The sequence below is a fragment of the Triturus cristatus genome, chromosome 4_2 (genome assembly GCF_964204655.1).
Source record: "Triturus cristatus chromosome 4_2, aTriCri1.1, whole genome shotgun sequence".
NCBI classification, from domain to species: domain Eukaryota; kingdom Metazoa; phylum Chordata; class Amphibia; order Caudata; family Salamandridae; genus Triturus; species Triturus cristatus.
Window position 1 is genome coordinate 52,661,321 of NC_140586.1, and position 19,836 is coordinate 52,681,156.

General features: G+C 42.3%; 1 protein-coding gene across 10 annotated transcripts in view; it reads right to left on the reverse strand.

The window, feature by feature from the left end:
• The window catches only part of IL27RA (interleukin 27 receptor subunit alpha), a 203,929-nt gene that overhangs the window by 93,119 nt on the left and 90,974 nt on the right, over positions 1-19,836 (reverse strand). The window contains exons 2-3 of one of the 10 annotated variants that reach the window (XM_085600466.1): positions 17,342-17,518; positions 13,291-13,408 (exon numbers count right to left, since the gene is read on the reverse strand). The exons of 6 other annotated variants lie outside the window; for them this stretch is intronic. The gene's annotated coding sequence lies outside the window, so the exon portion shown is untranslated. Of the gene's footprint in view, positions 1-545; positions 593-6,110; positions 6,174-13,290; positions 13,409-17,341; positions 17,519-19,836 lie in introns of those variants that run through there. 3 more of the 10 variants (XM_085600464.1, XM_085600465.1, XM_085600468.1) reach the window with 3 other exon arrangements.

A 19,836-nucleotide genomic window follows, 5' to 3' on the forward strand; every position in this document is an offset into this window, starting at 1 on the left:
CTCTGAGAGGAGGCCTAACCTTCTCAAAACCAAATTCAACAACTTTAACTGTCTCTGAACCCAATATAAAATTCCAGCCATAAAGAACATGAACAGAACAATTTTAACCACATCTAAAAGGGTACCTCTTCTCTGTACCAAACAAAATTACTCAAACTCAGCAAAGCCAACAACTCAGAACCAAAACAGGTATCCCCAACGCTTCCACAACTAATCCCAAACAGCTCTAACCCTCCCCTGAACCAACCCGAACAAATCCCAACTATCTCTGAGTCCAACTTAAAACCTGGCAGAACAAAAGTCAACAGCACCAACACTGCGAAGAACTAACTGAGCAAATCCAGTCTGCTCAGGATCAAATCCAGCAGCAGCAGTCCTATCAGAACAGAGCCCTGCACAGCTCCAAACCTATTAGAAGTGGACGAGGAAGAGCAAACCAGAGCCTCAACCCTTCATTGTACTTCACGCATCACCTCGAAAACGCATTGCCATTTAGATTAAGAAAAAGTACAACAATATCTCAAACAACAGACTCTCTGACTCACTATTTCCTGCTTCTAGGGCACTGGAACATTGGTTCCAGAGGTGCTGCTACGGTGCACAGGGTCCCAGTACACTGCAAGCCCCAGTGCTAGAGCTATTTCTAGTTGTGGGTTGGGCTCATAAACTCTTCCGTATGGCGGAAGGAAACTGTGACCCGACCACACACAGCACTCTTAATCTGCCACCACACGAAGCCCACAGCATGCAGCCACAAGTGTAAGCAAAAAATCACACCACACACGTGAGCAAGACACGGCGGACGTGAGCTAGACGATGTACCCATTGCTCCTTAACACCCACATTCTTTTAATTAATTTTATGTTCAAGACCAAATATGTTAAAACATATCACCCTATTTAATCAAAGGAATCTGACACATTGACATTGCACAAGAATAACAAAGTAAATTTCTAAATCATTTTACTGCAACAAATACAAACCAATTTGACCAAAAGTAGCCCTGCATTAAATAAAGAATGGGGACAGAAAAGCTGTGTCTGGGATTTACACATCTCACAGCACTCCTATCTATTGAAAAAGTCATGATTGAGTGTCCCAGTTGGGAAATTTATTAAAGAGGCTGGAGTGGGTGTTTCTGTCCTAGTGTATGTTTTTCTGTCCAACTGTCTGCGTACCTAAAACGTACGGGCTTGGCAGATGGTGGTGTGTTCTTGCTATTCCTGTGTATTTACAGTGACTGCCCAACAATGTTATGTACCATTTTGTGGAATATCCCAGAGGATGTCTCCTTAGAAGTCCAGTCACTGGTCTCATACAATATCTGTGTTGTTGTTCTTTACATCCTGTAGCCGGCTAGTCTTTAAATTTCTTCTGGTTTACACCTTATTTCATAGACCAATAGAGCAGAATCAAGTGGAGAGGATTGAAAAATGTACAATCTTTTGGCAAAGATTCTGTAACATTCTGCCGTTTGGAGACAGGGAGGATGTGTAGAACATGCAAAGACAAACATGCCCCCAGCCTGCTGATTTCAATACTCAGAGGTGTAGTATCAGGGGTGATCGTTTGGAGCGGTTGTGCCTTAACTGCCTGGCTGTCAGATCCTTTTCGTCTGGTTGCTGCGGCCAGGTTACTTTGTTGAAGTAAAATGTGAAAAACGATGGCAGGCGTTGCAAGGAGCTCAGGGTCGTCCAACTAAAGATCCTGGTGGAAGACTTGTCTAAAATAAGGGTCAAATTTGGCTCCTTCATGAACTTGAGAAACTTTGATTGTGACCCAAATAATTGGGCCATGTTTCAGCAAAGTTGCAGCCCTTTTGTCTTCTGCCTTTAGTCCCCCCTAATCCCCCCCTTCTTACAACGTATGTCCAGAGTGTGGATTCAAGAGATACACTTTGATCTCAGGTTGCCAGCAGTGTGACAACATTTGAAGATATCCAGGGCCTTCTTTCGGAGACCACTTTATGGATGGTAGGGAGGACTGTAAATTGAATTATTTCTAACCTTTCTCCGGTTAGCTAGATTGATCAGGCTTTCTAAGCACGCTTGTACCCTTGGTGTTTCCTGTGATTCCTATCACCACACCTATTATTATGGTGTGCGGTTGATGGAGATTAAAGAACTTTCGAGGGAAATGTCCACGAGTCTTTCAGTGACTTTTCTTCTTTTTCTCACTCTTTACCCAGTATAGTGAGGAAGAGGGGGTGATGTGTGTTAGGGGCCTGCATTACTTCTTCATCGACCCACAGCCACATTAGGAAGCCAGTAAGGCAAGAGGATGGTGGGATGGTGTGCCGTGCATGATTGGGTTTGGAAACATTGGCTGCATGCACTGACACCAGCTCAGAGGGCACTGATGGTATGGGGGAGTTGCTGAACCACAATGTATGTAGCTCAGTAGCCATAAATAGGCTCAAGCAATGGATGGGGACATGATGGAGGCAGGATGATGCCGCTGGTGATACCATCAGATAGACTATTGCCCTCTCAGTTTTCAACTGTCTACGAGGGAGCTGGCGACTCTTGCTGCTAGTATAACATCTATATGTCTGGTGTTCAAGGGTAACTAGGTGCCCTTCTCTGGTGTCCAGTTGAGGAGATACAATTACAGTCTCTGAAGAACTAACATCCAGTAGCCACTGGGATATAGAGGGCAAAAGCGGCTGCTGAGGATACAAGGTCACCCTGTGTCCTTAAAAGGTCAGTGGGGGTGAAGGACCTGTCTCAAAACCCACCAGTCGCAGTAGAGATTTTCAGGTGGAGGTGGATTTCAAAGGTCAGGGGATATCTGCAAATTCCCCAGAAAGTGCAGTCGCCAGTGGCCTACAAGACTGAATAAGGGGCCTTCATCCAGGCTTTGAAGAGTGGTTTCAGTCAGGCAAAGTCCAACACTTGCAGAATCAAAGTGAACTCCTGCAGCCAAGAGCATCTGACCCCAGGCCAGGGATCGAAATCAAGATTCCACAAGACCCCTAAGGGACGCATTATAGTTCAATTAAACAGTTAATACTCAATGAATGTACAGCTGTGTGCAATTCACAGTCGTGAAGATCCATCTGCGTGCGGCAGTCAGAAAGTTAAATTGTTTTCATTCTATTCCCTTCCGTTAGTTCTGTTGCTGTGCAATCTCTGTAACGGCATACGTAAAGCAGTTCTCAGTAGTGGTGCGAACACATGCAGTAAAGGTCTGACACTACAAGAAGGTGGTTGGATCCCTTCGCCCTATTGCCAAGTGCCCGCAGATACAGCACAATTCCAAGAGGAGCATGGCAGCAACCACAGCAGACGGAAAGGGTGCCCACATGAGGGCCCATCACTGTCGCTGACACACCTAACTGTACACACACTTTTCAGCTCAAGCATGTTAACACCAGAAGGTGAAAGAACAAGTTCTCCAGAAGAAATCACTTTCCTCATGCACCAAACTATTTATGCCCAAAAGTCAACATCTCATCCACGAAAAGTAACACAGCTCCTCCTGTGACAAAACCAAAACACTAGATTTGCAAAGAAACACCTACATCACTAAAGGCATGTACCACTGCAGGAAAAGCTGAGACGGGGAAATATTACAGCACTTTTGATAGTCACCAAGGGGACCTTGTATTAACTGTGGGGGAACATTGTGTCGCTCCCACAGTAATTTTTCCACTCTGTCCTCACACAAATTAACAAACCAGCTGCTTTCACCCAAGAAAGTAACAATGGAGGTGTGCGTCATGGCATCCTCCGTTAGCAGGTTCACACAAATGCCCTGGAAAGATCAGGTGGAATACTGTGGGTGGCAAAGAGATCAGCTGGATCTGGCAGCGGGAGAGGATGCTGAAAGGTTCTTCCTGGGAGTTATGGTAACAAACTCAGTGCTGTTAACTTCCATTCCGTGTATCTCACATCATTTCAAGATTCACCTAAGAAGGACGGTTACCAAGGAGGTCTTTTATGCCTCACTCACAAACACTGGACTTTGCCCTCACCAAAAATGGACACCAAACTGTCCTAGAAGACCAGTACAGAGAGTCGCTTAAATCAAAATAGTTCTTTAAGTTCCAGCTAGATCTGGGAGGGCGCAGGGGAATAAAGTACTCCCTTACAATAACAGCCACTGTTCTACCGTCGCTGCAGTTTCAACTAGCCACGCGCCTCCAACCATCAGTGCTTGAGTGACTTTAAAACGCCACATCAGAGACCTGATGAAGTAGAAGGGGCGGTGAAAGATTGCAGCATGAGGACTGGGTAACCCGTGCCACGGAGCTCAAGAAGCCGTAGCACAACACATCAATGGCTTCATGATAATGGCAATAACTGAAACAAGCATGCACGCGAGTACCGGAATTAGAGTCTGGTTTCTTTCGGAAAGGAGCGTAACTCTGTGGCAGTGGCATAATGAAACTTGAGGGGGCCCCCCTGCAAAGTATATGGAGGTTGGGCCCCATTCTCCACGCCAGTCAAGAGCTCTCAGGCCAGCGACCCGCCATACTGCAGGGGCTCACAACAGCCATAAACATACGATTCTGGTTCCTCCATTGGTCATGTCCGCCCTCTAATCGGGCGATTTACATACATCAGCAAATACTGCTCCTTCGCCCTCCAGCAAAGTAACATAACACTGCCTCCAGCCGGCCCACCAAACACATCCTTCTACACGATGATCCACCTCCAAGCGAAGCCCGCTCAGTGACCCACCTCCAAACACAGACCACTGCCGTCGTGCCTGCTACCAATGCACCCATTACACTCTACTCTCACCCCTACGAAACCCACAGTTATGCTTATCCACCCGCCTTTAAAACCACCCCTCTGATGTCACTGCAATCCCGCCGCCCACTGCTCCCCTATCCACCACCGACCGAAAGACTGATGGCTGATCCCCATCTAACCACTGCCTACCAGTACAGACAGAACCTTTCAGCTGCCACCCTCCCCAATGCCACTGTGGTAGTTTAAAACATAAACAGGTTATCCTGAGCACCGCTCAGTGTGTAATATGAAATCAAAGTCAAGTCCGTCTTCGTTCAAACTCCGTTGTTTTATTCCTCCAAAATTCCCATCATAGATCACTATTCTTCCTTCATTTACACGTCTTATCTTCTCCAGGTAGCACAATAGCCAACACGTGTTTCGTCAGATAGGATGCATCCGCATCTCTGACTTCCTCAGGGCTATAAATAAATCAACAACATATGTCTAAGTCACACTAGAATTATTAACTAGAATCCCCTTCACTATCACACCCATGTGCTCGGCGATCATAAGGTGATTCATAGATAGATATCATAAACACCAATTGGTTAAAGGGTCTGAGGGAAGTTTATAGACCAGCACGGACAAATCCCCTATTCACTAAATTTATATCAACAAAAGGTCCGCGGGTCTCATGAAACAAAACTGAGAGCTAATAACGACAAGACAACATATTTGTGAAAAAGAGTCCTCTTAAAGAGGACGGAGTCCCATCACCCCCGAAGTGGCATGCTTCATCATTTGGGGCCTCCTCTTAACTGCACCTAGTGCAGTTAAGGAGCTACAACTCCTTGCTAGTGTCAAAAGGAGGAGCTCACGGATGTTTTAAGTAAACAAACAGAGAGCTAGATCTCCTAAAAATCGATGAAGCTACCCGATGTGTAGTGAAGAAAATGTGATGAAAGTGCAGTGTGGATAAACTGTGTATTAAAATTGACTACCCAAAGAAAAATATGTTTATTCAGTATCTTGGGGTGTCAAGGAATAAAAAGCAAGAAAGCGTGTACTCTGTAAGTCTCCGAGTTCGCTAATAACAATTGCGGTCTACATGTTTCAGCCAACTGTGATCGGACAATATGATCATGGCTTTCTTCAGGACCATATGATGATACTACTGCAACAGAAAATAAATAAAGTGCAAATTTGTCACAAAGCAAAACAATTAAAAGGAACGATACAACTAACTAGTGTACCTGCGTATTCAAATATAGACGGTACTGCAGGAATACACAGTATTCACCTGTCAGAATAAGGAGCAAACAGGAAAAAACAGATATCACAAGTTGTGTTGGGTCATAGCAATCAGTAGCTAAAACAACTTTATTTATAAGCAATTGTCATGCAAAGGTCTGAAATAAATCTTCTTACCCGCACCAAGTCGGGGATAACGCCCTCCACTCCTGGTAACAACTCAGGGCGTGAGGCTACGCTCTAGACAAAACCGAAAAAAGAAAAGGAAAACTAGTACCACAGTGGAACCAAGAGCTAAGTTTGTTTTGATAGCACCGTTTTGAAAAACATTAAAATGGTGAACACATGAAATCACCTAGCTAGACTTAATTATAGCCTAAACATTGGACCTAGGACATGTGGGTTGTACAAACCCTCCATAAAGAGAATCAGAGGTGGAACAATCAATACTGATGAAATGAATTCACAAGTAAGTCAGAGCATCATTATAAGCAAAAAGCAAAGAGCCCAGTCTCAAAACTAGAAAAAAAGTGTGGCTCCTCATCCCATAGGTACATGTGTTCCTCAAAAACCTATACGAGAAGGGCCTCAATGGGAAATATGTGGCCCTTCCTCGAATGAGCACATGCTTAACTCTAAAACCGAACGTTCTAAAACCCAGAGTTTAACACCATGGCTCTGATGGTTGCCCCAGCAGCGTATAATCACTAGGACAAATTCAAAGTCTCTACACCACAGGGACAGCGCGCTTGCTTCCTTACCTGTCCGTCGTTACCCCGGGCATTCCTCCTGGTTATCCCGAGTGGTAACCGGACGGAAGCAAGCGCATTGTTTATAAAGACCCCAGTAATCAGGACAACTGGGAGCCGGCCGCAGGAGCGTACGAGTGCACCTCATCACGTGGAAGTTTCACGCTAGTGCGTAACAGATCAACAAGCATGATGGGAAATGTAGTATCAACTCTGTTCGATGCATTGCAAAATACGGGTTGTGCACAAAAACAGTGTGCGAACAATTCCAACAGGTGAAACATACCGACAGCTGCAAAAAAACCCCGTGACCACACACGTTGCCCCACAAAGCTGCCACCTACGAAAGACGCCAGACGGCCAATATTGGGCACAAACAGATCATATTATCTGAGAACATTAATAAATAGACACTGCAGTGCACCAAATGTAAAGGAACAACCAATGTGTTTCCCAAATCATGAATGCGCAAAACAATGCCAATGGACCCAACAACACAATCGTATAGAAGGATAGCGATCGTGTAATAGCCTGTATAAATACTAGACATATGGAACTGGACGGTCCAAGCACTCATTAATGTGGCAAAAAAGGGGGGGGGGGGGGAGGAAATGCCAGGAGTATATCTAATATTACTAGCGTGTAGGACAAAGTTAATGTATCCAAAAGTACGGTCATATGATAATGGCGATGATGTGATAGCCTATACAAAGACGGAAATATTGAAATCTTGTCCCACTGGCAGCCAAAACACAGGTGCATCACAAATAGACATAGAAGATTACTCCAGTCGAAGTGACCTGTTCTATATCATACCTAAGCCAGCTAACCAATCATGTGATTGTCAGAGAGTCTAATGTAGAATACTCTAGTCAAGCAACATGTGGAGTGAAAACATATTGTCTCAATGCACTGAGATCCAAGGAATGGCATCATTAAGCCCAACCACATTACTATGCAACTTAAACACCCAACGCTGTTCTTTTTTAAATAAAAAATTGGATATGTCAGTGACATGCGAGGGGATCAGGGGTTGCTCAAGATTAGTCCATGAAACTTCTTCAGGTTTGTGATTGAGTTCCAAAAAATGGTTAGTCAAGCGAGTTGATTGTTTTTTACATCTAATTGTGCTCTTATGTTCCATAATTCTCAGCTTGACTTTCCTGGTTGTCATCCCAACGTATCTCTTGTTACAAGGACATGTGATTAAATAAATCACCTTGTCACTGTTGCAATTAGTGTGTCTTGTTGTCTCCATGGTTTAACAGTACCAATGTCAATTTCGGTGGTATGTTTTGTTTGTGGACACACTACACAGCTGCCACAAGCAAAATGTCCCTGTATAGGCGGCACATTCCAAAGGGTATTCACAGGGGTCGCAGCTAAATTCCTGGGTCGTGTGTGAACTAGTGTATCATGCAAATTGGCGCTTCTCTTAAAAGAGAACAGAGGAGGGAGGAGTTTAACGTGCCCAATGTTCAAAATACGCCAATGTTTGCGCACAATCTTTTGAATTTGATTTGATTGGGTGCTGAAGGTGTTAACACAGGTTAATCTGTCCACAGGTGTTTTAGGTACAGAGGGTTCTAACAAAGCTTCACGATTGTTGTTAGCAGCCCTTTTGTAAGATTGTCGTATGAGTCTGGAAGGATATTGCCTAGCTCGAAGGTTCTGAGACAGTAAATCAGCATGTTTCCTGAAGTTCTTGGTCTTGGAAAAGTTCCGTCTCAACCTCAGGAACAGGCCAAACGGTAAATCTGCCCGCAAAGCCTTAGGGTGGAAACTGTCGTACGAAAGGAGTAAGTTTCTGGCCATGGGTTTCGTGTAAAGTTCACTTTCGAGACCACTCGCTACTGGAAAAATACGAAGGTCCAGAAATGGTAAACTTGATTTGCTGGCTCCCATAGTAAAGTTGAGAAAACTATTCTGAATGTTCAGCCAGCCATGGAAGGCATTAAGTGTGGTAAGGTCACCTCTCCAGATGACGAAAATATCGTCAATATAGCGCTTCCACTCAACAATACAGTTACGATAGGGATTACCTGTATTGAGTACGCAGTTTTGTTCAAAAAGGTGTACATACAGATTGGCCAGGCTGGGGGCGAAAACACTGCCCATAGAAGTACCGGAGATCTGGAGATAGATTCGTACCTCGTACTTAAAAACAATTTCAGTCATAGCCAGCCTGGCACAATCCATGATAAAAGAGACTGGTGAACTCAACTCTTCTGAGTTGTCATCCAACAACTCTCTGATGGCTTCAAGTGTCTCTAACTGCGGTATACAAGTATAGAGGGATTCCACGTCAAAACTGACGAGAAAATCCGTCTCGATGTCAAAACTGATACCTGGGAGCAGTTGTAGGACATCTTTAGTATCTTGAAGGCAAGTGGGCATGGTCTTAACTAAAGGCCTTAAAAAGAAGTCCACGAATGTCGAGAGAGGTTCAAGAAGTGAACCTAACCCAGAAATGATTGGTCTACCCGGTGGGGGGACGTTGTACCTTGTGTACCTTAGGTAACACATAAAAATAGGGTATGACCGGATGTTCGGTTACCAAAAACTCGTGTACAGAGATCCACCCCTCAAGTTTGGCCTCATTGACCAACTCAGTAATTTCCTTCTTGATTCTGGACGTGGGATCACTAGTAAGTAGTCTGTAAGATCGCTCATCATTGAGCTGTCTAAGACACTCTGCCCTGTAATCCAATGTATTTAAGATGATGTATTGAAGATATCGGTGGGCTTGATGGTAATATCAGTGTTTCTAGACAGGGAAGCCAACGCCTGTTTTTCCGAGTTGGGTAAATTCTGATAATGCCCATAGAATGCAGTCCCTAAATCAGAAACTTCTTTAGTAACAGCTGTCTCAAATGCGAGAACATGGGCGGAAATGGAATGTACTGGTGGATTAAAAGTGGATCTCACTTTTAACCCGCTATCTCGGTTATTGTCTCCAGAACCAATATTCTCTTGGTTTTTATCTTTGAAGAAGAAATGGAGTATAACTTTGCAAAAGAAAGAAGCCAATTCGCATTGGATGGTAAAAGCATCCCCCTTGCTGGTAGGCACAAAGCCCAAATCTCTATTGAGGACCTTATCTTCCATTTCAGTTACAGTGTGTGCACTCAAATTCACTACTAGTTGCCGCTAGGTCATGCTACTGCTGGACCCTTCGCTGCACTGCGTAGATTCTGTGGGGAGGTTGGAGGGCTCCAATGGACTTGTGTTTGAGATTGTTGTCCTCTTCTCCGTCCTCTTGAGTGTCCCCTGCCTTGCCCTAAAAAAGGCTGATTAGGAAAAAATTGCGGTGGAGGATTGAAGGGCAGCATCTGTGGGTGGAAAGGTGGATTGGGGTATTGCCAGGGTGCAGGGTGCCACCATTGTGCCTGTTGGTTACCTCTCCATTTCCGCCTAGATCCCAGTCCTCTACCTCTATTGCGTATGGATACTTGTTCTGTAGAATCTGAATCACTAGACCAGTCATCTGATCCTGAAGAGTAGATCCATATCTCCTCCCTCTCTTGTTAAACTCCGGTGGTACATAATTATCTTGTGTATATGGATAAACTTTCTCCAGAGGGAATTTGGCCAGATCTTTTTTAAATTTATCAATTTTGGTGATAAGAATACTGTCTTTGAATTTTTATTCGATTTATTTGTCTCATACAGATTTTTCTTGTACACTGTATTAGACAATGTGGTCTTAATCTGCCCTATTACACGATCGCTATCCTTCTATACGATTGTGTTGTTGGGTCCATTGGCATTGGTTTGCGCATTCATGATTTGGGAAACACATTGGTTGTTCCTTTACATTTGGTGCACTGCAGTGTCTATTTATTATTGTTCTCAGATAATATGCTCCGCTTGTGCCCAATATTGGCCGTCTGGTGTGCTTTCATAGGTGGCAGCTTTGTGGGGCAACGTGTGTGGTCACGTTTTTTTTTTTGCAGCTGTCGGTATGTTTCACCTGTTGGAATTGTTCGCACACTGTTTGTGCACAACCCGTATTTTGCTATGCATCGAACAGTCGATACTACATTTCCCATCATGCTTGTTGATCTGTCACGCACTAGCGTGAAACTCCCAAGTGATGAGGTGCACTCGTACACTCCGGCGGCCGGCTCCCAGTTGTCCTGATTACTGGGGTCTTTATAAACAACGCGCTCGCTTCCATCCGGTTACCACTCGGGATAACCAGGAGGAACGCCCTGGGTAACGACGGACAGGTAAGGAAGCGAGCGCGCTGTCCCTGTGGTGTAGAGACTTTGAATTTGTCCTAGTGATTATACGCTGCTGGGGCAACCATCAGCGCCATGGTGTTAAACTCTGGGTTTTAGAAAGTTCGGTTTTAGAGTTAAGCATGTGCTCATTCGAAGAAGGGCCACATATTTTCCATTGAGGCCCTTCTCGTATTGCTTTTTGAAGAACACGTGTACCTATGGGATGAGGAGCCACACTTTTTTCTAGTTTTGAGACTGGGCTCTTTGCATTTTTGCTTATAATGATGCTCTGACTTACTTGTGAATTAATTTCATCAGTATTGATTGTTCCATCTCTGATTCTCTTTATGGGGGGTTGGTACAACCCACATGTCCTAAATCCAATGTTTGGGCTATAATTAAGTCTAGCTAGGTGATTCCCTGTGTTCACCATTTTAATGTTTTTCAAAACGGTGCTATCAAAACAAACTTAGCTTGTGGTTCCACTGTGGTACTAGTTTTCCTTTTCTTTTTTCGGTTTTGTCTAGAGCGTAGCCTCACGCCCTGAGTTGTTACCAGGAGTGGAGGGCGTTATCCCCGACTTGGTGCGGGTAAGAAGGTTTATTTCAGACCTTTGCATGACAATTGTTTATAAATACAGTTGTTTTAGCTACTGATTGCTATGACCCAACACAACTTGTGATATCTGTTTATTCCTGCAGTACCGTCTATCTTTGAATACGCAGGTACACTAGTTGGTTGTATCGTTCCTTTTAATTGTTTTGCTTTGTGACAAATTTGCACTTTATTTATTTTCTGTTGCAGTAGTATCATCATATGGTCCTGAAGAAAGCCATGATCATATTGTCAGATCACAGTTGGCTGAAACATGTAGACCGCATTTGTTATTAGCGAACTCGGAGACTTACCGAGTACACGCTTTCTTGCTTTTTATTCCTTGACACCCGAGATACTGAATAAACATATTTTTCTTTGGGTAGTCAAATTTAATATATCAAAAAAGGAGGGGGGGGGGGGGGGGAGTGTTCACAGGGCTTGATAGGTCCAACGTACGTGCCCCAAATGGTCTGTAACAAAAGAAGGTACGTTGTTCCTAAACAGGGTCATAGGACATATGGGGAATAGAGTGCTATGTACAAGGCCCACTATAAATACAGGTAATTCATCATTGGGCCTGCTCCTCGTCGGGTCGGCGCTGCAATACCCGACGGGCACCCAATGAGGGGCTCTTTGGCGGAGATCTTTTGTTCCATGCCGTATGGTGTCGTGGGGGTGAGGGACCTATAACGTGTAGATGTGATGTGTTAGTGAGTGCAAAGGTTAAAACAGGTCAGGAAGTCCAGTGCGAACCAGTTTTTTGTATTGGGCTCCCTGCCTGATTAAAAATAGAGAGTGTGTGGCAGCTATGTGACCATAGTGGATCAAAAAATATATTAGCGCCCTACTCTTACTATCAAGGTCCCTCACCCCCACGACACCATACGGCATGGAACAAAAGATCTCCGCCAAAGAGCCCCTCATTGGGTGCCCGTCGGGTATTGCAGCGCCGACCCGATGAGGAGCAGGCCCAATGATGAAGCATGACACCTGCTGGCTGGGTGTGTGAGGGCCTTAGTTCCAAAGGAAACAATTTTCCTGCATTATTAAATCAGCAGGATTACCTGTATTTATAGTGGGCCTTGTACATAGCACTCTATTCCCCATATGTCCTATGACCCTGTTTAGGAACAACGTACCTTCTTTTGTTACAGTCAAATTTAATACACAGTTTATCCACACTGCACTTTCATCACATTTTCTTCACCACACATCGGGTAGCTTCATCGATTTTTAGGAGATCTAGCTCTCTGTTTGTATACTTAAAACATCCGTGAGATCCTTTTGACACTAGCAAGGAGTTGTAGCTCCTTAACTGCACTAAGAGGAGGCCCCAAATGATGAAGCATGCCACTTCGGTGGGTGATGGGACTCTGTCCTCTTGAAGAGGACTCTTTTTCACAAATATGTTGTCTTGTCGTTATTAGCTCTCAGTTTTGTTTCATGAGACCCGCGGACCTTTTGTTGATATAGATTCATAGATAGAGACAACTCCAACAAGAATGATCACATTAATTACCATTGAAGTATATGCGTCTTAGACAGAGGGAATTAAATATAAAATATTCATTGTTATTTATATATTTAAAAAGACAAGCATTGTAGCTTCAAGGGCATACAGTATATCCATACTATAGTCACATAACAATAATTATAAAAAGTGCATAAAAATACACTGTGTAATAACGTACAGTGCATAATCCACCATCTAACTCGTGCCCAGCATCATTTTACTTTAATGTATTGAGTTTTTAGGTTTTGAATTGTTCCGGATAATGAGCTCACCTTAAAAATATCTCGCTATTCAAATAATACAATGCTTAGGATAAATTTCAGTATAATCGCTAATCTTCCAACGTCCTCCATCCAGGATATACTGAACCTCCAATAAACTTCCTCTGGCCTGTAAGTAAAACAAATACATCAAAAGCATTGTCTACCTCACAACTAAGAACTTCCTGAATTTATCCACAGTGCTAGTTAAAATCTCGAACCTCCGCTTATTGTGGTGCTTTATCTGTCATAACATCATATGCACTATTATGTCTACCTATTACGAATATAAAACACCACTACTGACCATTGTTGGTGGTATTACATAAAACTAATCCCCAGCCTGTCAAATACCTATCACCATTTTTGGCAACATACCGGAAGCACCACTGTCAGTTACACTCATTTAAACAACAATCTTTATGGTCCAAAGTATATCAGTATTCAACATTTAAACCATTATTGCTGCGGAAACACGGTTACGTGTAATCACTGCGTTCCGCATTAGATACGAGACATTACGTCTGAACCAAACACATAACCAGATAAGTATTTTCTGGTACATACTTTTTACATTTTGGATATTTAAAGAAACCAATTTTATAATCATTGTCCAGACACGATCCAAATATCATATATACCCCCATATGCGAAAGAACACTATCAGTATTTACTTTGAGTGGCAGAGAGTACTCATCACTCGTCCGACCGGCGTTTATCACTCGTCCGACCGAAATTTAGCTCGGGCGCCATCTTAGATCTCTCATATTTATACTAGACCCGAAAGCGGTTATTACTACATCATTACTGGTCATCTTGCATGCTGTACTCTACATTTATAGTCCAACTATAAGACTTAAAATCCCTATTTCCGCATGTAAGTATTAAGTACTATTCCTGTTGTCATCAATCCACTCCAAATAAAAACCAACAATACCTAACACAAGATGGCCGCCATCAACTTCAATAACATAACGGAGTTCAACGGTAACCACGAGCTTGCACTCGTCACACACACCCCATTGCTGCATGTCTCAATAAAACTTTATTCCTAACATTAGCATACACAGCTAAGAATAAACATGACCTTACCCAGACATTAAATGTAATAAGAATTATTTTTTGATGTATCGCACTTTTTTCAAATGGATTCCAATTCTGTACAGTTCTCAAATTATAATGAGTATATTTACCAATAAAGAAAGCTCGATACAATTATTGTTAATTACTGATAAAATCCAAAGAGCATCTATTAGAAAACAGCGATTACGAGTTCCACATGTGTAAGAAGTGAGCCCACTCTCACAGAACAACCAAAACATAATTGTAGAGTCCGTTATGTAATCACAACATACAAACTTAATAAAACCAGTATTTAAAGTACTCAGCGTCCAACAGAACTAGTATATATAATTGTGATTAATGGACGAACCCCATGTCAGAGCATTTCTATTATACAACATTTCACAGATTCATCTCTTGTATAATTCAGAATTCCAGATTCAAATGGTCAGTATCATAGTCTACACATTAGCATCAATCAACCCAATACTAATATCAACCCAATACCAATGTGTATGTTGGTGAATGTTGAATAGACTCCTCAACAAAACATTCCTATTGTAAATTTAGCAGATTCATCTCCTGTACATTTCAATATTTTGAGTTTGAGTGATCAGCAGCATGATCTACATATTAATATCACCCCAATATTGCACCATTCATACACCCAAAAAATATTGCATCTCATGATCTATATTGAGACCCTGTTCCACTGATTTCAGAGTCATTATCCATCGTGCCTCAGTTTGCCTTAGCCTTACCTCCCTGTTGCCGCCCCTCGAGTTACTTGGTATCATCTGTAACCCATGGAATCTGAATTGCAAATGCCTACCCTGAGCAATACAATCGCAAATATGCTGTGCTATCGGGTATCTCATATCCCGTTGTTTGACAGCCCTGAAATGTTCCAAAATTCTCTCTTGCATGGGTCGAAGAGTACTGCCAACATAAATCATCTTGCAATTACAGATCAGTACGTATACTACATACTTCGTCATGCAATCTATAGGAGTCTTGACTTTAAACACAGAAGAACCATTGTAACTAAAATCTTGAATACCATCTACGGCCAGCTTGCACACACTGCAGTGACCGCATTTGTATGAGTCAATGGTCATGGTATGTGGCCATTTCTTCGGTTGCAATATAGGTGGATAACTTGGGATAATAATCCCCCGTATCGAGTTGCCTTTTTTATATGTAATGCTGGGGTAATCCCTCACATGCCTCTGCAAATCTCTATCCATTTTCAACAGGGGCCAATGTCTTTTCAGTATATTATACAGCTTATTGGAGTAGGGATGATAGTTGGTAATGAGTCTTACAATACTCTCCTTATTCCCCACACTTGTGTTTACTCTATTTCTTAAAGTATCACGCCGTTTAAATTTTCGTGTCCTAATCTCAGCCTGATTCACCACATCCTTGCTATAACCTCGTTTGAAGAAGCGTCCCCTGATGTCTTTCAAGTTCCAGTCAAATTAATGTTCCTGGCTACAGTTTCTACGAGCCCGTAACATCTCGCCATACGGAATGGAATTAATTTGACTTTTAAGATGGGCACTATCAGCATGCAACACAGAATTGCATGACGTGGGCTTGGATGCATACGGCTATGGATTTGATCACCTGAAATGTAAAGTTCAACATATAGGAACACTAATTCAGTTTTGCTCTGAGTCATCGTAAATTTCATATTATGGTCATTGCTGTTAAGGAATTCAAAAAATAGATCAAGTTTACAAGAGGTGCCTGTCCAGAACTTTATGCAATCGTCGATAAATCGACCACAATAATGTATATCGTCAGTCAGTTCACGGCCGCGAGGTCCCCAGATATGCACCGTCTCAAACCATCCCAAAAACAGGTTGGCGAAAGACGGTGCAAATCTGGATCCCATCGCAGTACCGCATAGTTGCTCATACCGCTCTCCATTAAAGAGAAACATGTTATTGTTAAGTATTAAACGTGACATCTCAATCAACATTTCAGAGTGAGCCAAGTACTCTACTTGCCGCTTGTCCAAAAAATGTCCAAATGCATGCAAACCTTTTTCATTTTCTATATTGGAACCACATCAAAAGAAACTAAGGTCATACCAGATTCCCACCTTACGTCACAAAACATATTCAGTAGATGCTTGGTATCACGTATATACGATTGTAGATTGGATACATGTGGTTGTAGGTAGACATCAACATATTGAGAAAGCTTCTCTATAGGTCCCCCATTCCCCGAGATAATGGGCCTACCCGGGGGAAACTGAAGCCTTTCATGCAACTTAGGCAAGGTGTACAATCAGGGAAACCTCGGAGGATCAACCATTAGGAATCTATATTCATCCTCATTTATAAGGTCATGTTCACGCCAGTCTTTTAGGTGACCATTGATAGTACGAGTAATGTCATATATTGGATTACTATTAAGTTTGATGTAACACTTATCGTCCTTGAGTTGCTCAAAGATTTCATTGTCATAATCTACTTTACTCATGACAACCATACATCCACCTTTATCGGCTTCCCGAACAATTACACTCTTGTCTTGTGCCGGCTCATATAAGGCTGCTCTCTCCTGAGGGGTCAAATTATCTTTAAAATGATATTTCTTATAATTATTTTTGGCTTCTTGCCATTTGTCAATATCTGTAAGTACAGCTTTATAAAATAAATCAATATTGTTGCCACTTGGTAGCTGAGGAGTCCACCGTGACTTGACCTTAAGGCCACTGTCCTCACTAAGTCATAATTAAGCTCTAGTTCTTGTAATATTTTGTAAATCGTTACAGGATCTTCTTTATTCTCTGTAATTGACAGCAGCATGGAGGTATTCTTAATATCAGCAATTGTACAAATTGAGGATGGTCTATTACATACATCACTTATATTGGATAGTTCTTTGTTTGCAAAATATTTTTTTAATTTCAATTGTCTAATAAATCTATACAGGTCAATTTTAGTATCAACAACATCGTATATTTTAACAGGACAGAAACTCATACCTTTGCTGAGTACCGAAATCATTTCACTGGTAAGCATCGTATCTGATAGGTTGACCACCTTCATTTCAAATTCTGACCTCTCATCTATTTCTGTTCGTTCCACGATCTAGTCTGCATGCCTCGTCTTTCTCCTGGTGTATTGTCCCCCTCTGCACCCCCTCCTGGTTTCAGTATATCCTGGATGGAGGACGTTGGAAGATTAGCGATTATACTGAAATTTATCCTAAGCATTGTATTATTTGAATAGCAAGATATTTTTAATGTGAGCTCATTATCCGGAACAATTCAAAACCTAAAAACTCAATACATTAAAGTAAAATGATGCTGGGCATGTGTTAGATGGTGGATTATGCACTGTACGTTATTACACAGTGTATTTTTATGCACTTTTTATAATTATTGTTATGTGACTATAGCATGGATATGCTGTATGCACTTGAAGCTACAATGCTTGTCTTTTTGAACATATAAATAACAATGAATATTTTGTATTTAATTCCCTCTTTCTAAGACACGTATACTTCAATGGTAATTAATGTGATCACTCTTGTTGGAGTTGTCTCTATCTATGAATCACCTTATGATCGCCGAGCACATGGGTGTGATGGTGAAGGGGATTGTAGTTAATAATTCTAGTGTGACTCAGACATTTGTTGTTGATTTATTTATAGCCCTGAGGAAGTCAGAGATGCGGATGCATCCTATCTGACGAAACACGTGTTGGCTATTGTGCTACCTGGAGAAGATAAGACGTGTAAATGAAGGATGAATAGTGATCTATGATGGGAATATTGGAGGAATAAAACAACGGAGTTTGAACGAAGACGGACTGGACTTTGATTTCATATTACACACTGAGTGGTGCTCAGGATAACCTGTTTATGTACTGGAGGACTGGTTTTTCTGGTCCAATTTTTGGGGGTATAGGTGGCTGCCCTCTTCCTTGGAGCACACAATTGGAGAGCTAGTGCATTTGACTGTAGGGATTACTGTGTTCTAATTTGCGCATAAAGCCTTGCCACATGTAGCTTTGGTTATGTATTTTTAAACATGTTCAAAAATCTCTTTAACTGACCACCCCAAAGCAGTTCTTCCTGATAGCCTCTATGGCACCTAAGCCATTCCTGCTACTTTTCATCCTTTGCATGATGCCCACAATAATATTAAATGTACAAAGAGTTTGATTTTTGTTTCCTCACGCCAACATTAATTTACACTATGTAGCCCACTAAACCGTACCTCCTGTCAAAGGCAAACCTGATCCCTTATGTAGCACTAGTCAGCAAATACCCCAAGGACAAACACCAAAGAGAATGCAACCACACAGTAGCCATCAATACCGGCAACGTCTTATACGCATTTCCACTTCCTTTCATTGGCAACGCCTGATACATATACTTGTGCCTTCTGGGCAGCATCTAACACAGACCACAGCATTCTTCGTCTCCCTAAGGCTAACTGAATGCTGTCGGTGAACGCTTCTCTTCCCCCTTCCTTACTAATAACTAATGGAGGATAACAAGAAAAAAGATATAGTATTTTCCTATGCAAATAGCGTATCAAGCACTTTCTGTCCGCAGTCGTCACCAGATCTACACGTATCAATATTCTGCTATCGCACCATCCTGTCAACACTATTATTATCTGGAGATGTTTTCTTATCCCTTCCGTGAACTGTGAAAAGCAATACCTTGCACGAAAACAAGTCCCTTTAAAACCTTTGCTACTTATACAGGCTGGCAAAGCACTTACTTGTTTTACTAACTGTCGTTATATAGCAAACTGGTAACTCATTCTAGGATTGGAATTACTGCTTAGAAGTGTGGAAGTTAATACTGAGACGTAGGATGATTTTTTTGCATGTCTGCCAGACACTTGTTCTTACCTCCATCCGCACACAGTGCAACAATACAATTTAGCTTAACAAATTATTCAGAAATGTACCAGAAGGTAAAGAAACAGCCCATATTATTATGATTATTATTATTATTATTTTTTAATTAGCTTTATTCATACATTGTATACAAAGTCAAAATTGCATACATTATGATAACATAGTAGAACAAACAACCCGTGGCTATGTATTAACGTCAATCAATTGCCTACAGCTACAATCTTCTTTGTTTTGATAGACTGCTGTACCATCTTTACACAAATACAGTACTACTTTTCTGTATTTTCAGATGACGTTCCTTGTTCAGTGGACCTTAAATATTGCAACAAGGGCTCCCAAATGTCATTGGGATCGAGGGGGCCGGCAGAGCCTCTGCATATAGTACTAGATTTTCCCTACAGTACACAAGGTCCTTTATGCAACGGTCTGGAAACGGGGCAGCTGAGCTCTCCCAGTTCATCGCAACCCGCCTTTTGGCCACCAATAAAGCAATTCTGATGCAGGGGCATAACAGACACCCCCACAGCCCCCGCAATGCTGGGGGGCCCCCAGTCTTCAGTACGTGAAGGGGGCCCCATCAGCTCATCTATAGAGAGCTGTG